Genomic DNA, 13,445 nt, shown 5'->3' with positions numbered 1-13,445 from the left:
ATGGGCTTTTAAATGGCTTTCTGCATTTTCCAGCCCTACTCCCTCCATGATGGAGCCATAAAATTCAGCTCCTTTTCTCCACCCTCTCCCAACCTTCTTGTTCCAGCATATTTAGATGTCGATTTCGCAAAACATAAGCAGGAACGGTTCCCAGTATTAACAAAAATCAATAACAGAATAAATGGTTACTACTTTTTACGATATAGATCTGCTTTTGTAAATAAAGCATGGACGCAATTCAAAGTGTCTGGTATTCCTTCATAAGATGTCAGGAAGCAGCTGGAAGCATATAGATTTTATAGCCCCAACCAAACAGCAATTTCAAATTCAGCACCTAATCTCCACTGCAATTCTCGACACAGGTCAATGAGAAACGCTCTGATAACTGAGCTGACTTTTCCTTACACTATTAGCTTCCCCGTTTGCGTTCTGGTTATTGTTATGACCCCCATAGTGCACGGTCAAATCCAGTCTCACTTGACCCGGAGTCGCAACATAATTGAATTAACCAATAATTCTCAGAAAAATGCATGAGGCCTTTGGCCCTTGGCCACCCAATAATTACAGTCACCAGATTTGTAAATTTAAACACAATGACTTTTTATTTATAACAAGAACTATAATAAAATATGCAGCAACTACCATTGGTTAATTATCATTTAATTCCTAATACCCAACTTGAACTTCCCCACCCTCTACACACACACACACATACAAGACAGACATACACAGGAGGGAGAAGTGGGATGTAAAAATAACAATAAAAAGGATAAAAGTCTTTAATTCAGATGGTTGTTTCTATCACACTGTCCTTCAAACCGGGCTTTCAGGGTGATATTTCTGCTTTCTAAGTCTATAATGGCTTTCACTGTAGATTCATTTAGATCTCTGCAGTTTCAGAAATACAGCAGCTTGCAGCATTTCTGTAGAAAACATGAGGCTGAGAGAGCAGGTCCTTTTCTCTGTGTCTCCAGGTCTCAACTCTGTTTTCCTGAGGTCTCTGGAAATCATCTCACACAGGCAAGATCCAATCACCACCTGTTACCAGGCAGAATACAGCCTTTTGGCCAATTCATTGCCCACCAGCCAACCAATTGAACAGAGTCCCACCCCATCTCTCGGGTGTCCCAAAAAGTCTGAGGTTTTCTGTCAAAAGCTAGCAGCGTCTTCTCTGTTGTAACCTTTTTAATTCCTCATTTCCCCTGCTTGACTTATAGATATGTCCATTAAGCGTCTATGGATCAAAATGATAACAGCAAAAATAAAGAGGAGAGAAAGGGAAACAACAGGAAGGACTCTTACATTATCCAACTAATATCACACAGCCGCTGTTGCCACATAATCATCAATGTTTCAGCACAAAAACGTCCGTGATTAGAAACAAGGGGCGGAGATTAAAATTGGTCAATTTTAATAATGTATTAATTTATAGACTGTGGGCAGCGTGGACAAAGCCAACATATATTAACCATTTCTAATGCCCGAGAGATGGTAATGGTGAGCCGCCGATCTTCATAGAATTATAGAATTTACAGTGCAGAAGGAGGCCATTCGGCCCACCGAGTCTGCACCGGCTCTTGGAAAGAGCACCTTACCAAAGTCCACACCCCACCCTATCCCCATAACCCAGTAACCCCACCCAACACTAAGGGCAATTTTGGACACTAAGGGCAATTTATCATGGCCAATTCACCTAACCTGCACGTCTTGGACTGTGGGAGGAAACCCACGCAGACACGGGGAGAACATGCAGACTCTGCACAGACAGTGACCCAAGCCGGGAATCGAACCTGGGACCCTGGAGCTGTGAAGCAATTGTGCTAACCACTATGCTACCATGCTGAACCTTAAGTTCTCGACTTTGAACTTTATCATCATTTCTTCATCATTGACGTGTCAAAATCCGAGAACACCAAACCGAACAGCACCGTGGGTGTACCTACAGCACATGGACTGTAGAAACTCACACCACCTTCTGAAAGTCATTTAGGGAATTGCAATAAATGCGAATTTACCTGGAATGCCCACATCCCATGGAGAAATATATATTTTTTAAATGCTGGAGCAGAGATGTTTGACCTCCAACTATGTTGCATTAAGTGGACAGTCTTTGTCCAATCCCCATCAAATTCAACTTCACTCGGAATCCTTGTTCCATGCTCACATAAATGCTGTCTTGACATCGAAAGCAGGCACTTTCACGTCACAGCTGGAATTCAGCTATTTCATCCATGCTTGAACCAATGCTGTAATGAGTTCTGGAGCTTAGTTGTCCTGGAAGAAACCAATATTAGCACCAGTGAACAGGGTTAAGTGGTGAGTAAGTGGATGCTTTATAGCACTCTGGATGAAAAGACTTGCTGATGGTGATGAATAAGCTTATACAGTGTTAACTGATTAGATCAAATTTGTCCTGCATTTTGTGGACAGGACATACTTGGGCAACTTTTCACTTTGCTGCTGTCTTACGAAAGCTTGGTGCGAGGCATGGCTAATTCTGGAGCTCAAATGGTCAATACTGCAGCCAGGATGTTGTCAGGGCCCATAGCCTTTGCTGCACTCAGTACACTTAGTCATTTCTTGATATCACAGGCAGTGAACCATATTAGCTGAGCACTGGCATCTGTAACATTTGGGGCCTCAGGAGGAGAACAAGATGGATCATCTATTCGGGACCTCTAGCTGAGCATGGTTACAAATGTTTTAGCCTCACGTTTTACACTGATACTAGGCACCATCAGCACTGAGAGTAGAGATGCTCTTCATCTTCATACCTTTAGATGTTTGGTTGTTCATCGAAAAGGAGGAGTAGGCCATTCGGCCCTTCGAGCCTGCTCCGCCATTCATTGTGATCATGGCTGATCATCCAACTCAGTAACCTGTTACTGCTTCCCCCCCATATCCTTTGATCCCTTTAGTCCCAAGAACCAGATCTAACTCCTTCTTGAAAACATACAATGTTTTGGCCTCAAATGCTTTCTGTGGTAGAGAATTTCACAGGCTCACCAAGCTTTAGGTGAAGAAATTTCTCATCTCAGTCCTAAATGGTCATCCTCGCATCTTCAGACTGTGAACCCTGCTTCTGGACGCCCCCGCCATCAGGAACATCTTTCCTGAAACTATCCTATCTAGCCCTCTAAAATATTTCTAGGTATCTATGAGATCCCCTCCTCATTCTTGTAAACTCCAACGAGTACAATCCTAACCGACTCAATCTCTCCTCATACATCAGTCCCGCCATCCATGGAATCAGTCTCGTAAACCTTGGCTACACTCCCTCTAAAGCAAGAACATCCTTAATCAGATAATGAGACCAAAGCTGCACACAATATTCCAGGTGTGGTTTTACCAATGCCACATACAACTGCTGGACAATATCTCTGCTCCTGCATTCAAATTCTCTTGATATGAAAACCAATCTGCTTTCTTCACCATCTGCTGCACCTTACTTTCAGCGACTGGGGTTCAAGGACACCAGGTCTCGTTGCACATTACCTTCTCTCAATCTATTGCCATTCGGATAATAATCTGCCTTCCTGGTTTTGCTACCAAAGTGGATAAACTCAAATTTATCCACGTTATTCACTGCATTTCCCACTCACTCAACTTGTCCAAACCACACTGAAGCATCTCTGAATCCTCCTCACAGCTCACCCTCCCACCCAGCTTTGTGTCATCTGAAAATTTGGAGATATTACATTTAGTTCCCTCATCCAAAACATTAATAAACATTGTGAATAGCTGGGGTCCTAGCATTGATCCCTGCAGTAACCCTGGTCATTGCCTGCCACTTGGAAAAAGACCCGTTTATTCCTACTTTTGTTTCCCGTTCTGTCAACCAGTTTTCTAATCATCTCGATACACTTTCCAAATCCTATGCGCTTTAATTATGCACACACTAAACTCTTAAGTGAGACCTTTTTAGAAGCCTTCTTAAAGTCCAAATAAGCCACATCTACTGGTTCCACTTCATCAACTCTACTAATTACATCCAGTAGATTTGTCAAGTATGATTTCCCTTTCATAAATCTATGCTGACTCTGTCTGATCCTGCAACTGTTTTCCAAGTGCTCTGTTATTAAATCTTTTATAATGGACTTCAGCATTTTCTCCACTATCGACATCAGGCTGACTGGTCTGTAATTTCCTGTTTTCTCTCTACCTCCCTTTTTAAGTAGTGGGATTACAATAGTTAATCTCCAATCAATAGGAACTGGTCCAGAGTCTATAGAATCTTGGAAAATGATCACCAATTATTCCACGAGGGCCCACTTCCTTAAGTGCTCAGATATAATGTTTCAACCCCTTGGGATGTATCGACCTTCAATTCCATCAATTTGCCCAACACCAGTTCCCTTCTAATATTAGTTTCCCTCAATTCCTCCCTCTCACTAAACCCTGTGTTCACCAACATTTCTGATTCATTATTTGTGTCCTCCTTTGTGCAGACAGAACCAAAGTATTTATTTAGTTGGTCAGTAATTGCTTTCTTCTCGATTATAAATTCCCTTGTTTCTGATTTTAAGGGATCAAGATTTGACTGCACCAGTCTTTTTCTCTTCATATATCGATAGAACCTTTTACATTGCGCTCTTTGAATATTTGCCATTGCCTATCCACTGTCATCCTTTTAAGTAATGTTCCCCAAACCACCAACTCCTACCATCGTAGTTTCCTTTATTAAGATTCAGGACCCTAGTCTTAGAATCAACTATGTCACTCTCTACCTTGAAGAATTCTGTCATATTATGGTCACTCATCCCCAAGGGGTCTCGTACAATTAGATTGCCAATTATTCCATTCTGATTACACGATATCCAGTCCAGGATGGCCTGTTCGCTAGTTGGTTCCTCAACATACTGGTCGTGAAAACCATCCCAGAAATTCCTCCTCTACATTATTGTCACGAATTTGATATGCCCAATCTAGATGCAGATTAAAATCTCCCATAATTGCAGATGTTCCTTCATCGCAGCATCTCTAATTTCCTGTTTAATGCCCAACATCACCACTACAGTTTAGGGGTATATACATAACCCTCACAAAAAATAGGCAGTATGATAATGAGACCAGACTCTACCCAACTTCCATCCTTTGGCCCAGAGTACAGGCTGTTCTTGTTTATGTGACCCAGAAATTTCAGGTTCTGATTGTTCCCGCAGGGTATCGTGTTTCTCGGAATCTTGTTTGATTGCTTGATAACATGCTTAGACGTTAAAATGCAAACTAATAAGAATTCCATTTCATACTGATTTACTAACCAATTAATTTTTCCAGGTCAAACGAGGAATATATTTTGGATAATCCTAGTTCATTACTTTGAAATTAAAGCAAAAACAGCTGCAATTCACAAACACAGCATTAGCATCTTTCCTACATTATATCAGTGACCATACTTTAAAAATACTTCATTGGCTGAAAGATGCTTTGGGACATCATTAATGCAAGATCTTTCTTTTTAATATGCATATTTAAATCTAAGGAGAGATAATTCTTCGAAATACTGCTTGCTTTCTTCAAGAAACTTAGACATGTTTTTAGAAAAAATAGCAAGCAGCATCAATGCTGGAGAATGGAACTTTATTTTTTTTTGCACCGAATGTCAGTGTTAACTGCTCTCAAGAAATGTCAGATTAGACCTAATGGCCAAATGTCATAAATTTAATATGAGATTCAAGGAGTTGAGTGCTAAACATTGGTACAATCTGTCAGCTTTCTTTTATTTCATTGCCAGGCTAAACTAATTTGGATACCCTGGACCTCTTCCGTAGCATCCCACTGAAATGTTAATTTCCCACTCGACGGGGCCGGCATGGTGGTGCAGTGATAGCACTGCTGTCTCATGGCGCCGAGTCCCAGGTTCGACCCCGGCTCTGGTCACTGTCCGTGTGGAGTTTGCACATTCTCTCTATGTCTGTGTGGATTTCATCACCACAACCCAAAAGATGTGCAGGTAAGGTGGATTGGCCACGCTAAATTGCCCCTTAATTGGAAAAAATGAATTGGACATTCTAAATTTTTTTTAAATTTCCACTCGACCCAGCAGACATTTACACTCAAACCTGCTCCCAGGTTGGGTATACAATGTGTCAGTTAGCATGAAAGACTTGCAGTTGGTCAGCACCTTTCACAACCTCAGGATGTCCCACGGTCCTTTACATCAATTAAGTACTTTTGAAGTGTGGTCACTGTTGGAGAAAACAGAGAAGCCAATTCAGGGTAAATGTTCATAAAAGTCTTTCAGCCCAAAACTGTATCATTAATATTCACACTTGAATCCCATTGCATGGATACTAAATATGACAGCAGTCACACCTGGAATTGAGGAAACAGTTTCTATTACATGATGTACATTTCAAAGTTCAAATGTTAAATAAAGCTAATTATACTACAAGAAAATTGATGGAGCAGGGAGTATAAAGGCCTTCCTGGGCCTGAACTGAAATCTAGCCCAAGCAGATGAGAAGTTTATTTTCTGTTGTATCAATCCGGATCAGAAGTGTACTAAAATTGCATAGCCTCAAATTAAATTTCCAGTCGATGCCAGTGTATAGCACAAGACCACTTTAACCTGCAGTTTAACCCTAACATGCCAGCATTAGGAAAATTAATTATTTCATTCTACCTAATTTAAATATCAAATTCATCCAGTATCAAATTAAATCATCTCATCGCCTGGAAACAGGTTTCCTGCCCATTCTGCTCCAGGAGCTCTTCATAAATCAGTGATGACCCAACCTCAAATGAACAAGATACTCTTAATGTTCCCCACCCCACTCCCCACCACCACCCATTGTGTAAGTATTTACATAGTAAATTTGGAAACATTCAGACTTTCTTGCACAAATTTTTTATAAAGTGTACAAGCTGTGCAGCAAATTGAATTTTCTGTTCCCACCAACAATAGTTTTACACGTTTTATGAGAGGATTTCCTTACACTTGCAAGGAAATCAATTCAACTCATAAGTGACAAATTATATTTGCATCAATGGGTAAAATGGAAGGAAAAGTGCACATTAATACATCCAATAAAAATATCACGGATTAATCTGCAAGAGATTGTCTGCGAGTGCACAAATTCATTCGCCACAAAAATACAATATCTGCTATTTCACTATACCTGCTATTTCACTTACAATAATTTAGAAATAAATATCCAAGATACCTTCCAAAATTGAAACATTATCAACATCGGTGGCAAAAAGACCCCTGGGCCCCTTGATCAAGACATTCTGCACCATCAGTTACAGTGCTTTATCTCTGCAGTACTGTAAAACATGTATTCAAATGCTTCAACAAAATTGGACAATGCCATAGACATACAAACAGAATACAAAAACAACTGTTTGCAATGCATCAATGGAGCTCCTTTGATGTTGTAATTGGAAAAGGCACTGTGAAGCGAAGGTATGTAGAACAGACATTTTCAAGTTCTGTTGACCCGAGTGGTCACAAGGTTGGATTTGGATTTGTCACGTGTACTGAGGTACAGTGAAAAGTATTGTTCTGCTTCCAGTCCAGACAGCTCGTTCGATACATTAAAAATCATAGGACATAATGATAAATACACAAAGTAAACACATAAACATTGGGTGAAGCATACAGAGTGTAGTGCTATTCAATAAAGAAGATGCGTGGAGAAATATGATCAGTTCATAAGAGGGTCATTCAGGAGTCTGGTAACAGCGGGGAAGAAGTTGTTTTGAATCTGTTAGTGCGTGTTCTCAGACTTTTGTATCTCCTGCCCTATGGAAGAGGTTGGAAGAGAGAATAACTCGGGTGGGAGGTGCAGGCAGTCAAAAGGTAGGAGACAGTTTTGTGTGATGGACTGGGCTGTGTTCACGACTCTCTGTAGTTTCATACACTCTTGGGCCGAGCAGATGCCATACCAACCTGTGCTGCAGCCAGATAGGATGCTTTCTAAGGTGCATCTGTAAAAATTTGAAACAAACATGTTAGACTTTAACCTGATGTTGTAAGACTTCTGACTGTGCTCATCCCAATCCAATGCCGGCATCTCCACATCACGGCTACCATCGACACTGCAAACTGCTGGCTCAAAGTGGAGAGGATCTCCAAGAAGATCGCGCATCTAGACACTGACATCAAGTTTCTACAAAGGTGCAAGAAAGCAGACAAGATCCCGAAAGGCTGCAGATCACAAACCCATTCAAGTCGACCTACAACACAGACTATGCTGTCGCACCTCTCTCACACCCCTCAACCACCTCGTACACCAGCTCTACAGCAAACGCCACAACCTGGAAACCAAGATAGAGGCCATATTCTCAACTTGCGCTCAGGACGCAGCAGACCAGCTGCGGAACACTGACAAACAGATGAGACAACGATACTACGCCACCTATATGCACACCAAGAACAGGGAGCTTGAGAAACTCAACATCACCACCGGCAGCAACCAAGCCTCCCCCGGTACCACAGTAGAAAACAATACAGGGAAATCTATTGTCAACTTGTCAGACTACACCCTCCAACCAGACGAAATCGAAGTCCTCAGCAGAGGGCTCAATTTCTGCACCAGCACCAAAATGGACCCCATCAGTCTTGTGGCAGACACGGATGAATTCATCAGGCGAATGAGGCTCCAGGAGTTCCTCCACAGACCACAAGAGGACGACAGCGAACCCAATGAGACAACCAATGAACCGGAACAGCAGACAGAGAGATCTGCGGTGTGGCAACCGAAGAGGAAAGAGTCGAATTGGACCGCTCCGGAAGGCCGCTGCCCTAGACTCGACAGGTATGCTCAAGCCGTCAGGAGTCGCGTCAATACCAGATTCATCAGTCGCATTCACAAGACAGCCCCGAACGTCACCCAAGCACAACGCAACACCATCCGCGCTCTCAAGACCAACTGCAACATCGTTACCCGCAGATCCGACCAAGGAACACACCACCATCTCAACAGACTGATCAAGACCTTGGATCCAGACCTTCAGAGCACCCCAAGTGCTCTCAGCCCACGTACTCCTCATGTTGGAGATCTCCCGAAAATACACAAGGGCAACACACCAGGCCGTCCTATCGTTTCAGGCAATGGGACCCTATGTGAGAACCTCTCTGGGTACGTTGAGGGCATCTTGAAACCTATCATACACGGAACGCCCAGCTTCTGTCGTGACACGACAGACTTCTTACAGAAACTCAGCACGCAGGGACCTGTTGAACCAGGAACATTCCTCGTCACAATAGATGTCTTGGCACTCTACACCAGCATCCCCCATGACGACGGCATTGCTGCAACAGCCTCAGTACTCAACACCGACAATTGCCAATCTCCAGACGCAATTCTGCAACTCATCCGCTTCATTCTAGATCACAACGTCTTCACCTTCGACAACAAGTTCTTCAACCAGACACACGGAACAGCCATGGGGACCAAATTCGCACCTCAATATGCCAACATATTCATGCACAAGTTTAAACGAGACCTCCTCACCGCACAGGACCTTCAACCGACGTTATACACCAGGTACACCGATGACATTTTTTTCCTTTGGACCCACGACGAAAAATCACTGAAACGACGACATGATGACATCAATAAGTTCCAACCCACCATCAGACTCACCATGGACTACACTCCAAAATCGGTTGCATTCATGGACACACTCATCTCCATCAAGGACGGTCATCTCAGCACTTCGCTTTACCGCAAGCCCACGGATAACTTCACGAACGGGATATGGCGCTCGACTCATCGATCGACAGTTCCAACGCGCCTCAGCAAAAAAAACGCACTGACCTCCTCAGAAGACATACACGGGACACAACCAACACAGTACCCTTGGTCATCCAGTACTTTCCCGGAGCGGAGAAACTATGACAACTTCTTTGCAGCCTTCAACACGTCATCGATGAAGACGAACATCTTGCTAAGGTCATCCCCACACCTCCGCTACTTGCCTTCAAACAACTGCGCAACCTCAAACAAACCATTGTTTGCAGCAAACTACCTAGCCTTCAGAACAGCGACCTCGACACCACACAACCCTGCCAGGGCAATCTCTGCAGGACGTGCCAGATCATCGACATGGGTACCACCATTACACGTGAGAATACCACCCACCAGGTACGCAGTACATACTCGTGCGACTCAGCCAATGTTATGTACCTCATAATCTGCAGGAAAGTATGTCCCGAAGCTTGGTACATTGGTGAGACCATGCAGAAGCTGCGACAATGAATGAAAGGACATTGTGCGACAATCACCCGGCAGGAATGTTCCCTTCTAGTCGGGGAACACTTCAGCAGTCAAGGGCATTCAGCCTCTGATCTCCGGGTAAGCGTTCTTCAGGTCGCGCAACAACGCAGAATCGCCGAACAGAAACTTAGAACCAAGTTCTGCACACTTGCCTCAAACAGAACCTTGGATTCATGTTGCATTACATTCACCCCCCACCATCTGGCCTGGGCTTGCAAAATCCTACCAACTGTCCTGGCTTGAGACAATTCACACCTCTTTAACCTGGGATTACCTGTCTCTCTGGATCTGTGAAGGCTTAATTACCTGAAAATGCTCGCATTCAAAGTATTGTGTTGCATCTTTGACTTTGTCTATATATATATATATATATCTCTATATATATATATATCTATATATGTTTCTGTGTTTCTGGAACCTACCTCTTCAGTCACCTGAGGAAGGAGCAGTGCTCCGAAAGCTAGTGATTCGAAACAAAACTGTTGGACTTTAACCTGGTGTTGTAAGACTTCTTACTGTAAAAATTTGTAACAGTCAATGTGGACATGCCAAACACCAGGACAGATTGTTGGTGATGTGCACACCTAGGAATTTGAAGATTGTCAACCATCGCCACCTCAGCACCATTGATGCAGACAGGGGTGAGTACAATATTTTGCTTTCTGAAGTCAATAACCAACTCCTTAGGTTTGCTGATGTTGAGGGAGAGATTACTGTTGTTACACCATGCCACTAGGTTCTCGATCTCCCTCCTGTACTCTGACTCATCGTTGTTTGAGATCCGACCCACTACGGTCATGTCCTCAGCAAACATTGCCACACAGTCATGTGTTATAGGGAGTATAGTAGGAGGCTAAGTGCACAGCCTTGCGAGCTATCGTGGAGGAGGTGTTGTTGTTTATCCTTACTGATTGTGGTCTATGGGTCACGAAGTTGAAGATCCAGTTGTAGAGGGAGGAGCCAAGTCTTGGTTTTGGAGTTTTGACATGAGCCTGGCTGAGATTATGGCATTGAAGGCGGAGCTGTCGTCAATGAATAGGAGTCCGAGGTAGGAGTCCTTGTCGAGATGCTCCAGGGATGAGTGTAGGGCCAGGGAGATAGCATCTGCTGTGGACCGGTTGTGGGGGTATGCGAATTTCAGTGAAGCAACACATTCTGGGAGTATGGAGTTGGATGTGTCTTGTAACCAACCTCTCGAAGCACTTCATAATGATAGAAGTCAAGGCCACCAGACAGTAGTCGTTGAGGCACATTGCCAGCTTCTTCTATGGCACCGCTATGATGGTGGTCTTCTTGAAGCAAGTGGGAACCTTGGAACGGAGTAGGGAGAGGTTGAAGATGTCCACGAACACACCCGCCAGTAGGTGCGCACAGGATATAAGTGCACAACTAGGGACTCCATCAGGACCCATTGCTTTCCAAGGGTTCACTTTCAAGAAGGCCAATCTGACTTTGGAGGCTGCGATGGTAGATTTGGGTGCGTCCGAGGCTGCTGGGGCAGTTGACAACGGTTTGTCGGTTTCCTGCTCACAACAAGCAAAGAATGTATTGAGTTCATCAGGGAGGGGTGCGCTGTTCCCGGAGATTCTACCCGGCTTTGCTTTGTAGCCCGTTATGTTGTTTAAGCCTTGTCACAACTGACGAGAGACTGTGCCATTAGTCTGTGACTCTAGCGTAGTCTGGTATTGTCTCTTGCCATTCCTAATGGCTTTGCGGAGGTTGTAGCTAAATTTCTTGTTTAGGTCAGGGTCTCCTGTCTTGAACGCCTCAGATCTGGACTTCGGTAGGGAGTGAAACGCTCTGGTGAACCATGGTTTCTGGTGGGGGGAACATATGTACTACCTTCTTTGAACGCAATCTTCTACACACTTGCTGATGAGGTCTGTGAAGATGGTGGCATACTCATTTAGGTTGGCCACTGAGTTCTTGATGAACCAGTAGTGTAGGAGCTCTTCCGTTGCCTCGGACCAGCATTGCATGACCTTCTTAACAGGATTCTCCGGTTTAAATTTCTGTTTGTATGCCGGGAGAAGGAGCACTGTCTTGTGGTCCGATTTTCCGAAGTGCAGTCGGGGACGGATTGGATGTTTGTGTCACAGTGGTCAAGGATGTTGGGGTCCCTGGTGGAACAGGAGATGGGTTGGTGGAATTTTGGCAGTACACTCTTGAGGTTGGCCTGGTTGAAACCCCTGGCCATGATGAACAAGAACCCCGAGTATTCTGTTTCATTGTTATTTATAACGGTGTACAATTCATCAAGTGCCTTCTTCACTTCTGCCTGCGGCGCGGTGTAGACCGCCGTGATGATGGCAGAAGTGAACTCCCGTGGAAGGTATCTATTACAGATCCAGGGAGTAGTTTGCCAGAGTCGCTGCATCCGAGTACCAGGAGGAGTTGATGAGGAGGCAAACCCCTCCACCCTTTGCTTTGCCCAATGACACTGTGCGGTCCATCCAGTGTATTGAGAAGCCGTCAGATTGTATGGTACAGTCTGGTGAGGCAGGAGTGAACCATGTCTCTGTGAAAGCTCGGTAAGCTCATCCAGCTTGGTTCCGATCGCTTAGACGTTTGCCAAGAGTATGCTGGGAAGAGGAGACTTGAATCGTGTTGTTTTAGTCTCACCTGCTAACCGCCATGTTTCAATCGGTTCTGGATGGTCTGGGGATCCGATGGGAGAAGTCTGACCTTGTGGAAGGTCTGGCGGCGTCCTGGGCGCTGGTTGCAATTTTGGGGTTGCCGGGAAGGGGCATGTTCGTGATACATTCGGGCTGCGGGGTTCCGCGAGGACGGTTCTACCTTTTGGCGTGTTCGGATTGTCACGGTTTTGGGGAATTAGGTCGGGTTTAAATCGCTGGCAGGGTCTTCCCGGATCAAGTTGAACCAGGTCACAGGTTTGGTTCCAACGTTGGATGTCCTATGAGATCGTCACTGGCAGGGTGATCTTCTAGGGGTACGTGGAGCAACACTGTACAGACCAACCTTGCAAAATCATTGTCGACGATATCCTTGTTTGAGGTCATGCTGTGCAAGAACATGATGCTCATCTTCGTCCCGTCCTCGACAGAATCAGGACCATACAGCTGAAGCTTAAACATGTTGAATGCAGATTCAGGGTCAATCAGGTTCCTTATGTGGGTCAGTTACTCACAGTCAATGGTGTAATGCCTGATCCAAACTAGTCAAAGGCTGTACAACAGATGGCCACACCATGGACAAGCA

General features: G+C 44.3%; 1 long non-coding RNA gene across 3 annotated transcripts in view; it reads right to left on the bottom strand.

Annotated features, from left to right (window-relative positions):
• Positions 1 to 6,818: 6,818 nt before the first annotated feature.
• The window catches only part of LOC119974635, a 155,471-nt gene continuing 148,844 nt past the window's right edge, over positions 6,819 to 13,445 (bottom strand). For all 3 annotated transcript variants that reach the window (XR_005462543.1, XR_005462540.1, XR_005462541.1), the window contains one exon: positions 6,819 to 7,932. This is a non-coding gene — a long non-coding RNA (uncharacterized LOC119974635). The remainder of the gene's footprint in view (positions 7,933 to 13,445) is intronic.

Source organism: Scyliorhinus canicula, chromosome 12, assembly GCF_902713615.1.
Source record: "Scyliorhinus canicula chromosome 12, sScyCan1.1, whole genome shotgun sequence".
Lineage (NCBI taxonomy): Eukaryota > Metazoa > Chordata > Chondrichthyes > Carcharhiniformes > Scyliorhinidae > Scyliorhinus > Scyliorhinus canicula.
Note: the sequence above shows the minus strand (reverse complement) of the source record. Positions and strands in the feature narration are given on the sequence as shown.